This window comes from Leucopleurus acutus (assembly GCF_964270905.1).
Source record: "Leucopleurus acutus genome assembly, chromosome: 10".
Lineage (NCBI taxonomy): Eukaryota > Metazoa > Chordata > Mammalia > Artiodactyla > Delphinidae > Leucopleurus > Leucopleurus acutus.
Window position 1 is genome coordinate 22,915,464 of NC_139153.1, and position 16,765 is coordinate 22,932,228.

The following is a 16,765-nucleotide window of genomic DNA, read 5'->3' on the forward strand; positions in this document are numbered from 1 at the left end:
CATCTTAAAAAGCGTCACTGGTGGTTTACTTTTATCCAGTGGTTTTCAAAGAATAAACTGTAGATTTCCTGGTATTCTACACTGCTTCTTTGAATAACACCTCAGGGTGGATAGGAATGAAAGTGAGTAGATGGACTTCTCCCTTCAACCACAGTAACCTTTTATTAATCATGATGCATTAACGACTTATAATAGCTCGAAGAATGGGGCTTCATAATTTTTCCAAAAAAATGTTTTTAATAATTAAATCTCCTATTTATAATAAAAATTCATTTTTCATTCCAAATTTCTCTAAAGTAATCCAAATTCAATAAGGAAAGTGATAATAGGGAATTATATTCAATATTTTATAATAACCTATAAGGGAAATGAATCTGAAAAAGAATATATATATATTATGTATATTAAGAATATATATATATAAACTGAATCACTGTGCTGTATACCTGAAACTAACACAACATTGTAAACCAACTATACTTCAAGAAGAAAGAAAAGTGGTAACACAAGGTCTTCTATGAGCACTTGCAATGTGCTTTTTAATCCTCTCAACAACAATATGCAGTAGGTATTGTAATTATGCCTCTGTATTCAGGTAAGTTTAGGGTCAGAGAGGTGAAGCCACTTTCCCTGAGTCCCATAGGTAGTAGGGCAGAGCCAAGAAATAAATTCCAACATGTTTGACTCAACACTATTCCCTTTAATCACCCTGCTCTCCTGCCTCCTGTAGTCTATATACTGTTTTCCCCCTTTTCGCCACTCCGCATTATTGTTCACTCCTTTTATTTTTTTTCTTTTCTTTTGAAATAGCAGATGCAACAGTCCCTGGTTTTCATTTACTTTTTTTAACTTGCTTATTTGTATTTGGGTTTTTGTGGGTTTTTTTAATTAAAGACTTCAAATATATTTGCATGCCTTCCTGGTCCCATCCTTCACCAGTCTGTCCCACACACTTGTCAGATTATTCCACCCCAAATACCATTTTTTAAATTTCTTTGCAATATTTTATTAAAGTCCTCTAATTCTTCCTACTTCCTCCACTGGCATTATTCAAAATGTGTTCCTCAAGATGTTGGCAGATATTCTACTTAAAGGAAAAAAAATACTTGGTAATACTTGGAATTTCAGTTTGCTTTTCTTGGAGGACAAAGAAAAGAGAGAAGAATTTAAAAAAAACATTGTAATTCCATAAAGAAATTTGGGGAAATGCTTTTTGGAAAAAAAATAACTTTTTCTTCTGAATCAACTAGACATCTTTGTTTTTATGGCTGAGGTTTTGTGAAGAACACTTCTGGAATCATCAAACTAAAATGTTACTATATTTGTTATTTAAAATACTTAATTAAGAAGCTTAAAATGTTACATGTTACAGCCTAAGCATTTACTTGGAAGCTAACAATTTAGTATCAAAGAAATATGTTTCTTCCATTATTATCCAAGTTAATGTTGTACTCATTCAGTGTGGTAGGAAAAAGAAAAGAGGAAAAAAATCCTACAAGCAAAGAATAACTTTATGAGAGCAATGGTGTTAACCATTAAAACTTCAAAATAGTAGTAATTTGAGACCATGTGCTAAAGACGGTGGAGGCACAACATGGAAAAGACAAAAGCCACCTCCCCACACACACTCCTTAGACTGAGGTGAGTGAGAAAGAAACTTTTTTGTATTAAATCACTGAACTGTTGAGGTTGTCTGCCACTGCAGCTAACATTACTTACTTTGACAGAAACCAAGGCCCAGAAATGTGGCAATATGTTTAAGGTTCCACAGTGAATTAAGGGCATAGCAGTTCAGTACTCTTTCTACCCAATGATACTGTTCTATTCACAGGAGACTTCATCATTTTCTCTCTCTTATTTTTAAAAACGAACTCAGGAAAGGTTTGTAAGTAATCATTTGTTTCCTTTCATACCTTACATCAGGTAAATGTAAAAACTTGACTGTACCAGCATGACATTAAACCAAGTCATTATTTCATAAAATTGCAGTGGCAACTACTCCAAAACATTTAAAGCAGCTCTATAATACAGCACATTCAGATAAATGAAGAGACATCGCTTAAATTTTCTACTTTCACCCAGTAACAGGAGAGGACAACCTGGCATGACACAGTCAAAAGGTTCCAAAGTCTTAACGGTAAGAAATTTATGTTAGACAATTCTCTCTCCTCCTTCACACCATTTTTTTCTACTCCAAATTTAATTATATGGGTGTTTCTTACTTTAACAATCCCACAATGTAGGGCATAGTGTCTTTAAACACAGTCCTAAATAGAAACCCTAATAAATCAGGTTTTTTTGGATCAGAGCCCTGTGTACTGCATAAATTGGAATGGAAGATAAATGATTCTGCAAAGGGACGTTCACCTAAATATTTTTATCCTCAGTAACAATGATAGTCCCCTACCTGGTTTGTAGGAGTATAATGGAATCTCTGGGAAAGCTGGAAGGGCAAGATGTCAGTCAGTGAAGTCAGGCCCTTCCTATTGAATAGCCATGCCTAGACTAATCTTGACCAAGAGTCAAGGCTCTCAAAAGCAAAAGACTGAGCAATGAAGTCATTAAGAACCTTTTCCTTTCTTTCTTTTCTAGGTGAGGCTAAGACTGAATAAAAACTTAGAAATTCATATCTACGCAGGGAAAAGTCAGTAAACAAAAGGCAAGAGCAGGGACACAAGAGGTTAGGATGGACAAGGCGACGCACAGACTTTAGGCCCAAGAGACTGATGATATAAAGGAGAGGGAAAGATGCTCATGGGGGCAAAACTTAGGACTTTAACTTTGAAAACCCAGGTTCAAAACCTATTCTACTACAATCAGGCTTTTAAGAAATCACCTTTCGAAGACGATTTCTTCACATATATTATGGGAATACAGAATTGTGTCTGACTGGAGTTTATCTTATGCAAATTCAAATGTAAGAGCCCAGCAAAGAGAGAGACACAATTTAATTAGTGCAAGAGTCTTGCTAACCATTAATGGCAATGGCTGTGTATTCTGGGGGCCTGGACCATTGTTCCTGCATCCTGTGTGCCTCTCAGGATGTATGCTAGACTGTAAGCCTCAGGAGGTCACGAATTTATCTCTCTGGTTCATCACTGTAGTTCCAGTATCTAGAATAATATCTGTCATGTAGGAGGCCATAAAATCTGTGGAAGGAATGGAGGAAGGGAGAAGGGGAGGAAAAGAAAAAGGAAGGAAGAAATAGTGAGCAACTTGCTGTATGGCATGACCCCAAAGAGAAGCCATCCACTTTACCAGCTGTAAGTGGAACAGACACCAATGAATTATAATATTTGTGGGAAAACTAGCTGTATTGGACTTTCTGAAAGATAGAATTCTCATGGGTAACTTTGACTACACACAAGATTCTGCCTCTGTACTTTAGAACCCAACTGCCAAATAAGATGCAACTCTACTATAATAATAATCGTAACAATGCTTGCATAACCTAACTTACCAGGCTTATATAAGAACACAGCAAGATTAAAATACAGAATGGTATTCTGCATAATAATGTCGTAGTAGGCAAATGCCAGGTAAAAATAATTTGTATCATTATCTGACTTTACCTACTAGTTACATGCTCTTCTATCAAACTCTGTGGTATACCACAACTACTATATACAGCTTCTGTAGTTATCTGGCAAAAGGAATCTCCGCACTTGAAATACTGGTGATGATGATACACAAAGGACAGGAAAATTAGCCAAGGAAGGAAATATCCGCTACTCATCCCATCAACCAACTTAGCCTTGTAGCGCTATTGACATTCCCTTCTTGACTCTGTGGGGTTTGTCAATAGAGATGCTCACAAACAATTAAAAGCTGTTGCTACCATTGTGAAGCTTGTAAGCATGTATTCGTTACTATTTGTGAGGTGTCTGATAATCTACAGACAACTCAATTGGTCTAAAATCACTGCTAAAATCATGCGGGCTCATGGTGAAGGGAGCCACCTGTGTCTTTAGACACACCTAAGTTCATGCTCAGGTTCTCCACTTATTTATTATATGACTTTGTGTTTTTTTTTTCTCAACTGCACAATAACATGCCCACTATATGCACCTCTAACTTGATAGGTCCTCAACAGAGCTCTTCAGTTCTCATTCTAATGCTTGTACTGTAGTCCTGTCCATGCGTATGGCATCCTTCTACCCCCAAGTGATTAGGACAAAAGCTGAAGTGTCATCATTGATGCCTTCCTTCCCTTTACTCTCTTCTAACATCCAAACATCACTAAGTTCTGTCAGTTCTTCTTCCAAAATACATTTCCTTTCTAACCACTTCTCTCCTTCTCCCCTATCACACACTACTATAACATTTTTGAACTTCAATTGTTCCCTAACTTGGTTTATTTTCCTCTCTTAGCCCTTATCATAATGATTCTTTTAAAACCTCAAATCAGAGCATGCCACTACCTTGCTCAAAGCATTTCATTGGTTTTCCCTTCCATCTCCATCAGTATAAAATTCAATTTCCATACCACACCCTACCAAAAGATTTTGCATATTCTAACGATCACCTTCCTCTGTGAGCTCATCTTCTCCCCTTTCCCCATCACTCACTACTGTCCAGGTAGACTATTCTTCTGTTACTCACAAACATCAAACATTTTCCCAGCTGAAGACTGTCATTATTGTTCTTCCTTCTGTCTACAATGCTCCCCTGGGCATTTGTCAACACTCTCATCCTTCAGGGCTCAGTCACCTCCTCAGAAAGGCTTTCCCTGACAAACTTCACTACAATCTCCTGCTCCTTTGTTGATCTCGATAATCCCAAACTTTCTAGAAACTACCACAGTCTATAATTATCTTATCTATTTAATAATTTTCTCATACACTAGGAAGTAACTTTCATGAGATCAGAGAACTTGTCATGACTCCATGCTAGCATGACACATAGAATGTGCTCAGTAAGTATTTTTTGACTGCTAGAATGAATGGTGGAAGAGAGAAAGGAGAAACTGACTGAGCTGTACATATTGAAGGCTGGTATTCTCAAAGGTAACTTTGAGCACTTCCCTGGTGGCGCAGTGGTTGAGAGTCTGCCTGCTGATGCAGGGGACACGGGTTCGCACCCCGGTCCGGGAAGATCCCATATGCCGCGGAGCGGCTGGGTCCGTGAGCCATGGCCGCTGAGCCTGTGCGTCCGGAGCCTGTGCTCCTCAACGGGAGAGGCCGCAATGGTGAGAGGCCCGTGTACCAGTAAAAAAAAAAAAAAAAGGTAACTTTGACTATATACAATTTTACCCCTGTATATTTAGAACACATCTCCTAAGTAAGATATACTACTACTGCAATCTTTTCTGTGTAACCTGTTATTAGGCTTATAGAAACTCAACGAGATTAAAATGCATAATAGGCACTTTTTAAAACATTAAGCACTCTGCAAATGTTATATGTATTTCTATTATTACATATTTTCATTCATGTTGTATCCTTTTATATTAATACTGGTATGTAACATAACAGAGCACTCATGTAATAGAATGGTTTTAGAGACAAGGAACAGAACGTCCATTTCAAGTCTGCTTTACTGATAAAGGTAATTTATTGGTTCAACATATGAAAAGTCCTACAGATAGGGCAGACTAACCAGGACACAGAATCTGTTTCTTTGTGATTCTCCTGTCCCTCCTTTTTTCTCTCCATTGACTTCATCCTTGAGCTGGTAGTGAAAAGGCTACCATAGTCTGCCATGACATGTCCACAGCCAAGCCATCTTTTTCCATGGCTTTCTGTTTTCCAAATACCCTCAGCAAACATCCCATCCTGTCTCCTTTGCTTACACGGAGTCATATGCCATTTCCTGAACCAATTCTTTTGTCTAGGAATGGTTGGCTGTCTTATGCCTGAGTTCCTACACCAATTATTATCAAAGACATAGAAGACAAATCAGACTCATTCTGGAGCTGGAGACAGGTTTGCTTCCCCTGAAGTACTGGTGTTACAAGGAGTAAATGTAAATGCCTAAGGGTAAACCAGGCAGAAAGGTGCAATACATTCACTATGTTTATGAAGATTATGTGGCTTAAGGCAGGTAGAGCACTTAGATAATACCTGGGATATGGAAAAATGCTCAATAACCACTCTTTCGTTGGGAGGAAAACAAACCTATCTTTCTAAATAAAATTCTAGAAGTTTGGGGAACAAAGAATTGATGTCAAATCAAGGGAAATTATGGTCTCATATAAACTATTCTGTAGATTTTTTTGCTTGACCTGAGGTTAGGTATTATTGTCTATTTTCCATTTGGATTTTGGTCAGTCAATATGTTTTAGAATCTACACCATGCAAGACATGATTTAAAATGCTGCATAAGACATTAAGTCTAAAATATAGCTTTCTCTAGGGGCTTGGAAGCCTAACACATGACATATGTTCTAAGTCAATGTACAATAATATTTTGAGTTAAGTGCTAAATAAGTTGAGGTATATCAACATGCAAAAATAATATGAGGTAAATACTAATATTTGTATGAATGTAAATATGCATATATAATATATATTTATGTAGTAATAGAAATACTAAATAAGTGGTTGACCACAGCAGTGTTTAAGAGCCTGGACACTAGATCCATTCAAACCCAGGGTTTGAATCCTGACTCTTGGAATAGTATCTGGGATTAGTACTCCTTCCCTAGCTTTAGTCCTCTCACCTGTAAAATGTACCTATCTCACTGGGTTGCTTTAAGGGTTAAATGAAATGAGCTAATCCAATAAGTATTGTCATTGCATCTGCTCATGGTGAGTGTTCCATAAGGGTTAGTTACTCTTAGAATCACCATCCTTGTTATGGTTTGGTTTTAAAGAATTCCAGAAAAAGAAATCAACTGAAATAGGTGGGACTTGCTCTTAGTCTTAAAGTAAGTGTAGGATTCAAACAGGAGACGAGATAGCTGGCCATGCAATCACGAGTCGCACTTGGGAACTCGGTAAGTGGCCCAAACTGTCTAGGGGTGGAAATCCATGTAATAACAGATCATATTTGCAATCCATATTTGCAATCACAATCCTGCCATTTTTAAATTTAAATAGCTATTATTTCCCCTCACTCCCACCCACAACTCAGTTCACATCTGCTTTCTTTTTAACAAGCAGGGAAACTGAAACTGGTAATTAAGTACCTCAAATCCCTTTTCAGAATGAGGCATATTCCAGAAGGGAAGAGACCTATTCTGATTTGCTGTTGAAATTCAAGAAAGGAGCACAGTGCCTAGCGCATTTAAAGTGTCCCATGAATGGGTGATGATGGGGTAAAAATAAAGAACTTAATAAAATGACTTGCTTAGAGTTATCTGACCAGTAAACAGCAGGGATGAAACCGGACAAGAAACGGAGTCTCCTAATTCCTGAACTTTTTGTTTCCTGTGACACCTGACTCCCTCCATGTAAGGGAATTATGAGATAGGAGATTGGTAAGGAGCACCTCTGGAGAGTGCAATGGTCAGGAGCTCAGGTGAACACATAGGAATTGATCCATTATGTTCTAAGGGACCACACAGTGTAGTGGGGAGGTGCACAGGTCTGGTTAAAACCTCAGTTCCTCCTCTTACATCGTTCTGTGACTTTGGGTAAGTTATTTAACCTTTCTGTATCTCATTTCCCTCATCCATAAGAAGGGGATAAAATGATGGTATGTATCTCATAGAGTGGTGATGATTAAAGGAAACAAGGCATGTAGACTACATAAAACAGTGCTTAGAACATAGAAAACACTCAATAAATGTTAGCGATTATTACTTAGAAAGATGGAAGGACCTATATGTTAGAGCATCTGCTGTTTTTATTTGCCCCACCCCCTCACTCTGGCCCCTTGCCTCTAGAGAGGGCATGCAACTCAGAGTTCTATGGCTCCCTTGTCAATGCCTTTGATGTTTGCTTTTCCAGCTCTAGGAAAAGTGCTCCCAAAGAAGGAGATGGTCCCTACTTCACTGAAATTGCTGAAATCACTCCAGGGACGCAATCACCTACCTCATCAAACCCATACCAGCTACACAATTTGTAGAGCCCAGTGCAAAATGAAAATGTGGGGCCTCTTGTTCAAAATGTATTAAGAATTCCAAGACAGCAACACAGAGCATTAAACCAAGTATGGGACCCTTCTGAGCCCATGTACAGGTTGCACACCCATGAAGCCAGGCTTGCAGATGCTTTAAACTTTCTACTTCACCTTTTTGTCTTCCTTTGGAGTCATCTTTTTATGACTCTTGCCCCAAACACCTGGCAGAAAGTGTTTCTCTTGCCCTTGATCTTTGCATTAAACTTGCTTTGCATTTTGGAATCCAAATACCTGGAGAGAAATTTGGATTCCACCCCTACTGGCCTGTACACTCATAGGAATGATGCTTAACTCTCTTTAATTCTATTTTGTCATTTGAAAATTGAGGATAATGATAATCATAGCAACCTTATAGACTTACTATGAGTATTGAAAGAGCTAATAATTTAAAAGTTTTTAAATAGTATCTAACACAGTGGTTCTCCACCCTGGCTGCATATTAGAATCACCTTAGCACTTTTAAAAAGTGCCACTGTCTGGGCCCCAGCCACGACCAATTAAACCAGAGCCTTTGGGGGTGAGGCCAGGACAACTATAGTTTTAAAAAGCCCCTCAAGAGATTTGAATGAACAGGAGGGTTGGGGACCACTGGTCTTGTGTATGATGAGTGCTCAATAATAAATAATAAGAATAAATAATAAATGCTATAATAAATTTTAAAATATAAATAGTATAATAATAAATAATGTTGGCCAGTTATTATACAGCTTGCTAAACAAAGAAGTAAAATGTCCTATAGTTCAGTTTTCTCCCTGGATCAACTATGCATCTGGCTTCTTTCTCCCATTCTCATGTGCTTTGATCCAGCATGTACCTGCAACCAATATAAATCAAAACAAAAGATGTCTTGCGGTGTTCCCGCTGAGACAAAGGTACCTTTGAATACAGGTCTTTCCATTAACCCAGAGATGAGAGGGGAAATGTCAATTCCTCCAACAGGGCTCCTTCCTTTGATATCAGGGTGGTGTATATTCCAAAAGCTCTGTACTCTGCAGGTTTCGGGGGGCAGGGAGGACTTCAATCGAGTCACCAGAGATCCCTAAATAATGCAAAGCAAAGAGAGACAAGGAGGTGGTGAGAATGTTAATTTCTTAAGCTTGTTATTTCTCTCCCATCAGAGTGGATAATCATCTCTTTGAAAATGCCCTTGTGTCATATTTATGATGGTGACACATCCACTATGAATACAGTAGCTCATTTGCAATATGACCTGACAAATATTGATGTGTTCTAGGCTACATTTAATTTCAAGGCAACTAAAATCATTTGTGTTTCTTAGTAACCGGGAAGGGTTCTGATCACATGAAGCTTAAAATAGTAGGGTCCTTTATGACTCGTCCTTCATAGTGAATCTACTAATCGGGACCTGGACAGGTGTTGAGGGAGGAGCTGGAGGAGTGGTCAGCTGAGTCAATTTGACCTTGAGGTCATGAGGATCTCACTCTCAAGCTGAGGTTCATAGATACATTGTTGGAGGGGAGCTGGCTGAGTTAGTCACAAACAGTTTCTTAACTGATATCCATTGACCATCTCCTCCAGCTAAATAATAGGGTTACAGATCCACAGCTCCTGGGACTCAGAATATAAAAGCCGATTTGTGGAGGCCCTCAAAGGCCCAAGTCCCAGCATCCAAGAGTCAAATATATGTTACATTTGCTGAGCCTGTGGGTCTAAGAGAAAAGAGCAGATCCTGCCCAGAGCTATTTATGTTCTAGTTGGCTCCCTAAATTCTAAGCACCTGAGAAGGCAATTCTTAAGCGATATTACAAGATAACACAGATTTAGAGGGCAAAACAATTATCATAGTCAGGACAGTGTTTTTAATAAGTTTTGAAACCACTGTGAGTCCTGAAGTTAATTTAGTAGGTCAAGACAAACATTTCCTTTTAGAATAGAATAGACTAGATCGAAGTAGACTAGATCAGAGTGCTTTCCTTTCAGTTAAGTAAATTGTTAGGATTGAGTATTGTTTTCAGAAAGTTTAGCTTCATTTATCTATGTTTATGTGTGTGCATGTTAGGTCTCAATGTAGAATGGAATTTTTTGCTGTGGTTCAAGGTCCAAAAGATTGAAATTCACCATATTAGTAGACAGTGTCTATTCAGGGCAGAGTTTACAAACTGGGGACTCGCAGGATACATATGGCCCATTAGGAGTGAGTGAATTGGGAGTTTTATTATTATTGTTGTTATTTTGTTCTGTGGTTCACAAAAAGAGGTTGTGAAAAAATATGAGTTGATGGCCAGCAGTTAAAAGTCAGGAACTTTCATCTTTTAAAAAGACAAATTTTTCAGTTTCTCTTCAAATACCAGAATATCTAGAAATAATGAATCTGAATTCTCACAGGCCGGGATAGCCCAGGTAAATTGTTTTCCCCAAAATGAAAAATCTGATAGGTAAGTCAAGTGGATCCATTTCTATAATATTTTCTATCCCTGGGTCCTTTGAGTTGACAGTGATTTTTTATCTGCCATATGCTCCTGCCTCAACCTACATTTCTGGCCTTATCACTCACCCATCTTCTGTTCTAGCCAAATTAGAGAGTTAACTTACCCAAGGATAGTTCCCACCATCCTCTGACTGTTGCACTCTCTCCTCCCCAGCCCCTCTGTCAATTGAATGAAACATTTACCAAAGCCCAATTTAACTATATAGACCTATATAGACCTTCCAGAAACTCTTTCTACCTCTTTCTTTATCTCTGGTAATTCCTATCCCTGAATTCCACATTGTACTTCTTTACTGGTCTTGCAGTACTCATAATTCTCTAAGATATATCATCCTTATTTATCATCATCTGTCTCTCTGAGTAGGTCATGAGCTCGCTGAATGCGGAAACCATGTCACATTTGTCTCTGCTTTCCCATCCCATTGCTCAGACCAGTGAATTGCATAAAGCAGATACTCAATAGTTGTTTGACAAATTGCATTACAAAAGACTTCAACATAAGGTTATTAGTTGCAGCATTGTTTGATATAGCAAAAAAATTGAAAACAATCCAACTGTCCATCAGTTGAGTTTGAATAAATCATCTATGCCACCTCTATAAAATGGAATATTCTAAGGCTATGGAAAATGATTTAGATCTATTTTTGGTGACGTAGAAAGATGTTCAGGACATAATACTAAGTAAGAAAGCAATTGACAGAACCGTAGAGAGCGCATTATCCAAATAATTTTTAAATAGACACTTCTAGGTATAGAAAAGATCTGAAAGGATATTCATTCACCTCACAGATGTTTCCTGAACGCCTACTATGAGTTAATGACTATTCTAAGAGCTGTATGTATAAGAGTAAACAAAACGAAATGTCTATGCACGTGGAGTTAGCATTCTACTAGGGGAGGGGATAGAGAGAAAAAGCTGTATTTAAGATAATAATAAGTGGAATAAAGAGAAGTAAAACAGGAATACTGAATAAAGAGTGATATGGCTGGTGCAGGGAACATTTCAATATTATTTCAGGTGTTTAAGAAACACCTCTCTGATAAGAAATTATTTCCCCAGAAACCTGAAATAAGACAATAAGTCATGTAGGTTTCTGGAGGAAAGGATTCCAGGCAGAGGGAACAGCAAGTGTAAAGGTCCCAAGGTACAAGTGTACTTGGTGTGGCAGGATAGAGTAAGTAAAAGGAGAGAAGGTTGGAGACGAGACAAGCAAATTAATGGGAAACCATGTTATGTAATGCCCTCTAAGGGAGTTTGACTTTTATTCTGAGTAGAGTGAAAAGACTGGCAGGCTTTCAAAAAATTATCAAGAAATTGGTAATAGACATATTAAGTTTGAGATGCCTATAGGAGTTCCAAATGGGAGGTAGAAAGTTGGATGCATGATCTAGAGTTCAAGAGTGAATTCTAGGCTGGTTTTATAGATTTAGACTGGTATTTAAATCCATGTTCTAGTTAGGTGAAACTACCTTGAAAATAAGTGTAGAAGGCAAAGAGGTCTGAGGACTGAGCCATATACTATTTTGTCATTTAGGGAATGAAAGCTTAAGAGAGTCCAGCAAAACTTAGAAGAAGGGACTACTGAGCAAAGAGATAAAGGAAAGAGCTATGTGAAGGAAGCCTAGTGGCAAAAGTATGATATCCTCAAAGAGGAGGAGGAGATAAATTCTATGAAATTCTGCTCAGGGCTTCCCTGGTGGCGCAGTGGTTGAGAGTCCACCTGCCGATTCAGGGCACACGGGTTCGTGCCCCGGTCCGGGAGGATCCCACATGCCGCGGAGCGGCTGGGCCTGTGAGCCATGGCCGCTGGGCCTGCGCATCCGGAGCCTGTGCTCCGCAACGGGAGAGGCCACAACAGTGAGAGGCCCGCGTACAGAAAAAAAAAAAAAAAAAAAAATCTGCTCAAAGGTTGAATAAGAGGAGGACTAAGAAAAGGCCATTGACTTTTGTGACATGAAGATCACTGATGACCTGAATAAAAGCAATCTTGGAAGAATGGTAGGGACAAAAGTCAGTAAATTAGGATTTCAAGAGAGAAGGGGAGGCAGGGCTGACAGTGAGTTTATACAACTCTTTCAAAGCGCTTTCAAATTTAAGGAATATCAGACAAATTGAGACTCATTCTAGAAATCAACTGGCCTCCTCTCCACAAAAATGTCAATGTCATAAAAGATGAAGAAAGGCTGAGGAAATGTTCCAGATTAAAAGAAACCGAAGAGTCATGTCCACTAAATTCTATATATGATTCTTGATTGAACCCTGGATCAGGGGGAAATTGTTATACTGAACATTATTGAAAAAAATGACAAAATTTGAATACAGATTGCATTTTAAATCAGGATGTTGTATTAATGCCAAACTTCCCAAATTTCATCATAGAATTGTAGTTATGTAACGGAATGTCCTTGCTCTTAGGAAATATATCAGAAAATGATTCAGAAAAACACAGTAAATATATATACATTTATATATATATATAAAAAAATAGATTTTTATATATGCAGGATATAGAAATATATATATATATATAAAATCTAGATGAGGGGTACATAGAAGTCCTCTGTATTATTCTTACAAACTTTCTGTAAATTTGAAATTATTTTGTAATAAAACTTTTTGAAAATGTTATAGTAGTTATTTCTGAGAAATGAAATAATGGATTTTTTTTCTATCTCCTTATCTCTATTTTTTCAACAGCAGAGATCAGTTATTTTAAAACATAAGTATTTTTAATGACATTTAAAGTATTTAAGAAAACGTATCAGTTAACTTTATCGACCACTCAAAAGGGCAGTGTTTTAATGATCTGAGCAAATACTTACTTCATGAGACATATTTATCAGATTTTTTGAAGTTATAGAACAAGATTTACAACAGATCTCTACTGATGAGATTATACACCCACATATGATACCTTGTGGGCCAATGTTCACTTCTCAAGAAAAAGGAAGTTAATACATTGGGATATTGCTTTAAGTATTTTAATGTTAATTATAATGATAATGCATTAAAATGAATTAATAATTTTGAATTTTTCTTCATTGAATTGCCAGAGGTTTCTTTAGGGCTTAAATTATTATTTCTATGTTTTATGTGTTGGCTTTACCATCACAGAGGAGAAATATGAAAAAGCAATTAACTATATCCTCCAGTCTCCCTGAGAAATTGCTGTAGGGAATCTGTGAAAGAAGGGGCAAAGTTAGCACTATCACAGAAGATCTGTTTAATCAGATTCTCACTCTGGGGAAAATCTGGTTTAAAACCCCATGGCCATGCCTCTCTCTCGCCCTGTCACAGCTCACCCTTCCCCCTCCCCATATCCTCAAGTCCGTTCTCCAGTAGGTCTGTGTCTTTATTCCTGTCTTACCCCTAGGTTCTATATGACATTTTTTTTTTTCTTAAATTCCGGTGCTTTGTGACCACCTGGAGGGGTGGGATAGGGAGGGTGGGAGGGAGGGAGACGCAAGAGGGAAGAGATATGGGAACATATGTATATGTATAACTGATTCACTTTGTTATAAAGCAGAAACTAACACACCATTGTAAACCAATTATACTCCAATAAAGATGTAAAAACAAAAACAAAATCCCCATGGCTATCAGAACAAGCTTGCCATTATCATGTAACAGATTTGTGGTGGAAACTCAATGGCCATTTGTTGATTAATTGTCAAGAAAGGGAAGAAAGTTTATATCAGAGACAACTTGACTTTGCAAGATCTAGCAAGTTTACCATCAACTCTCACCGACTTAGAGTGTAAAATATTGGCCATAGTGTTAGGAGACTGAGTGGAATTTTTTTAAATGTCAATCCATCTAACAAGAAGGATAAGATAACTTTGTTGACCACAAGCCTAAGAGCACTTTATTGACTTAGCAGCCAAGTAAGAAAAAAAAATGAGGGGGAAAAAAAAGTAACCAGTTAAAGTAGGTAGAGTGACAATACTTTGCTATCAAGATTTGTAATTCTTGGGGCTTCCCTGGTGGCACAGTGGTTGAGACTTCGCCTGCCAATGCAGGGAACACGGGTTCGTGCCCCGGTCCGGGAAGATTCCACATGCTGCGGAGCGGCTGGGCCTGTGAGCCATGGCCGCTGGGCCTGCGCATCCGGAGCCTGTGCTCCGCAACGGGAGAGGCCACAACAGTAAGAGGCCCGCGTACCGCAAAAAAAAAAAAAAAAAAAAAAAAAAAAGATTTGTAATTCTTGATAGCAAAATAGCAATTGAACTAATTTAAATTAAGCCTTTAAAAATAATTATAGAGAAATATTTTTAGAATTATTATAGGTATTTTTGAAGGTGTTTAATAATATATATGTGTTAGTGCCTGTATCTCAATTTCAGTTTCTGGCAACACGGTAGACTAAATAATCTAACTGACTCTCGACTAAAAGTAAGTAAAAGTAAATAAAAATATGAGTATCTGTTTTACTGCTTTGACAAATTGGCAAGAAGGTAAGAATTCTCCAGAGACCTAAAGTTAAGGGAAAACAAGAGTCCAACATAGTAAGCAGAGGACCAGAGCTCACCTTTACCCCAAGGGCAACTTCTGAACCCAAATAACTCTGAACTTCACTTTCCACGGCCTCACAGAGAATGAAGACATAAGAAAAATCTCTCAGAGTGGGAAGCCTACTAGGAGATTCCACACATTAACCTGAGCTAGAAAATTACACCGTCAGCAGGCAAACTAGAAATAAAATTGTACCTCTCAGGAGTAGAAAATAAAATTAGCCATCTAAACCTTGTTTCTGGATGAAAGCCAGGAGGAAATATCTAAAAATTAAAAAGAAAAGTGCACACATATACAAAAAAAAATTAAGTTTCCATAAAGGATAGACAGTTGAAATATGTACATCTTTAAAAGATAGCATTTGCAATAGTACCAACAAATGAATCTAACCAAAGTTGCACAAGACCTTAACAACATCAAAAACCTGTGAAACTCTATGGAAACATATTAAAAAAGAGCTAAATAAATGTAAAGATGTACCATGGTTCATAGATGGGAAGACTCAGTATTATAAAAATACTGCTTCTCCCCAGATTGATCCATATATTCAATCTGAATAGTTTTTACTTTGAAATTTGGCAAAAAATTATGATGTAAACAGAGGACAAAGAACAAAAATAGTCAAAACATCCCATAATAGGAAATATATAGAGAAGATATTTGCCTTACCAGGTATTAAGAGTTATAAAAATCTAATATTTATGATAAAGTGGTATTGGTCCAGGGATAGATGAATAGACTGGTGGAACTGAGTGGAGAGCTCAGAAATATATCCACACACCTATGGAAGTTCGATTGACAGACTAGTGGGAAACAGGGATTTTTCTATAAATAGTTCTGAAACAAAATTGACTCCTAACTAAAGCAAGACAATTCCATAGGAATTAAAGACCTAAATGTGAACAGCAACAGTATAACAATTTTAGAAGGCAATATAAAAAAAATCTTCACCATTCTGTCCAAGGAATTCTCCATTTTTTCTGGAGTTGATCTGTAGTGGAGATAGATTTCTTAAATAGGACAGAAGTAGAAACCACAAAGAGAGTTGAATTCAATTACATTAAAATTAAGAGCATCTGTTCATTTAAAACACCATGTGGTAGAGACTTGAGTACTCCCAAATATCAGTGTGGGAGTATTCTACACTTCCCAGCCTCCTTTGGGGCCGAATGATGAGATGCAATTTGGACAGGAGTGACAGAAGCCACTTCCAGGCCTCGCACTTAGAAATAACCTACAGAGTCCTCAACTTTCCTTCCTTTGCCATGTGTTTTCTTTTTTTTTTTTCGGTACGCGGGCCTCTCACTGTTGTAGCCTCTCCCAACACGCAGGCTCAGCGGCCATGGCTCATGGGCCCAGCCGCTCCGTGGCATGTGGGATCTTCCCGGACCCAGGCATGAACCCATGTTCCCTGCATCGGCAGGCGGACTCTCAACCACTGCGCCACCAGGGAAGCCCTGCCATGTGTTTTCTAAGCACAGCTTCAAGAGAGGACCAGTGACTAACATCAGCCTTTGTTATCCACTGAGGTTCAAGGTTTATTTGTTACTCCCAATTAGCCTATGCTATACTGATTAATAAAAGCCATAGATAAAATGATAACTACAAAGTGGAGAAGCCATTTTCAGTACATCTACTTGACAAAATATGAGCATCCAATACATTTTTTAAAGTTCTATGAATTAATAAGAAAAGGATAAACATCCCAATAGAAAAATGGGCAAAAGGTTTGAACAATC

The 16,765-nt window shown here is 37.9% G+C and overlaps 1 protein-coding gene across 1 annotated transcript in view; it reads right to left on the minus strand.

Moving 5' to 3' along the window:
• Positions 1 to 16,765, minus strand: part of TAFA1 (TAFA chemokine like family member 1) — a 769,786-nt gene that overhangs the window by 605,558 nt on the left and 147,463 nt on the right. The window contains exon 4 of the mRNA XM_082849092.1: positions 8,941 to 9,103. The gene's annotated coding sequence lies outside the window, so the exon portion shown is untranslated. The remainder of the gene's footprint in view (positions 1 to 8,940; positions 9,104 to 16,765) is intronic.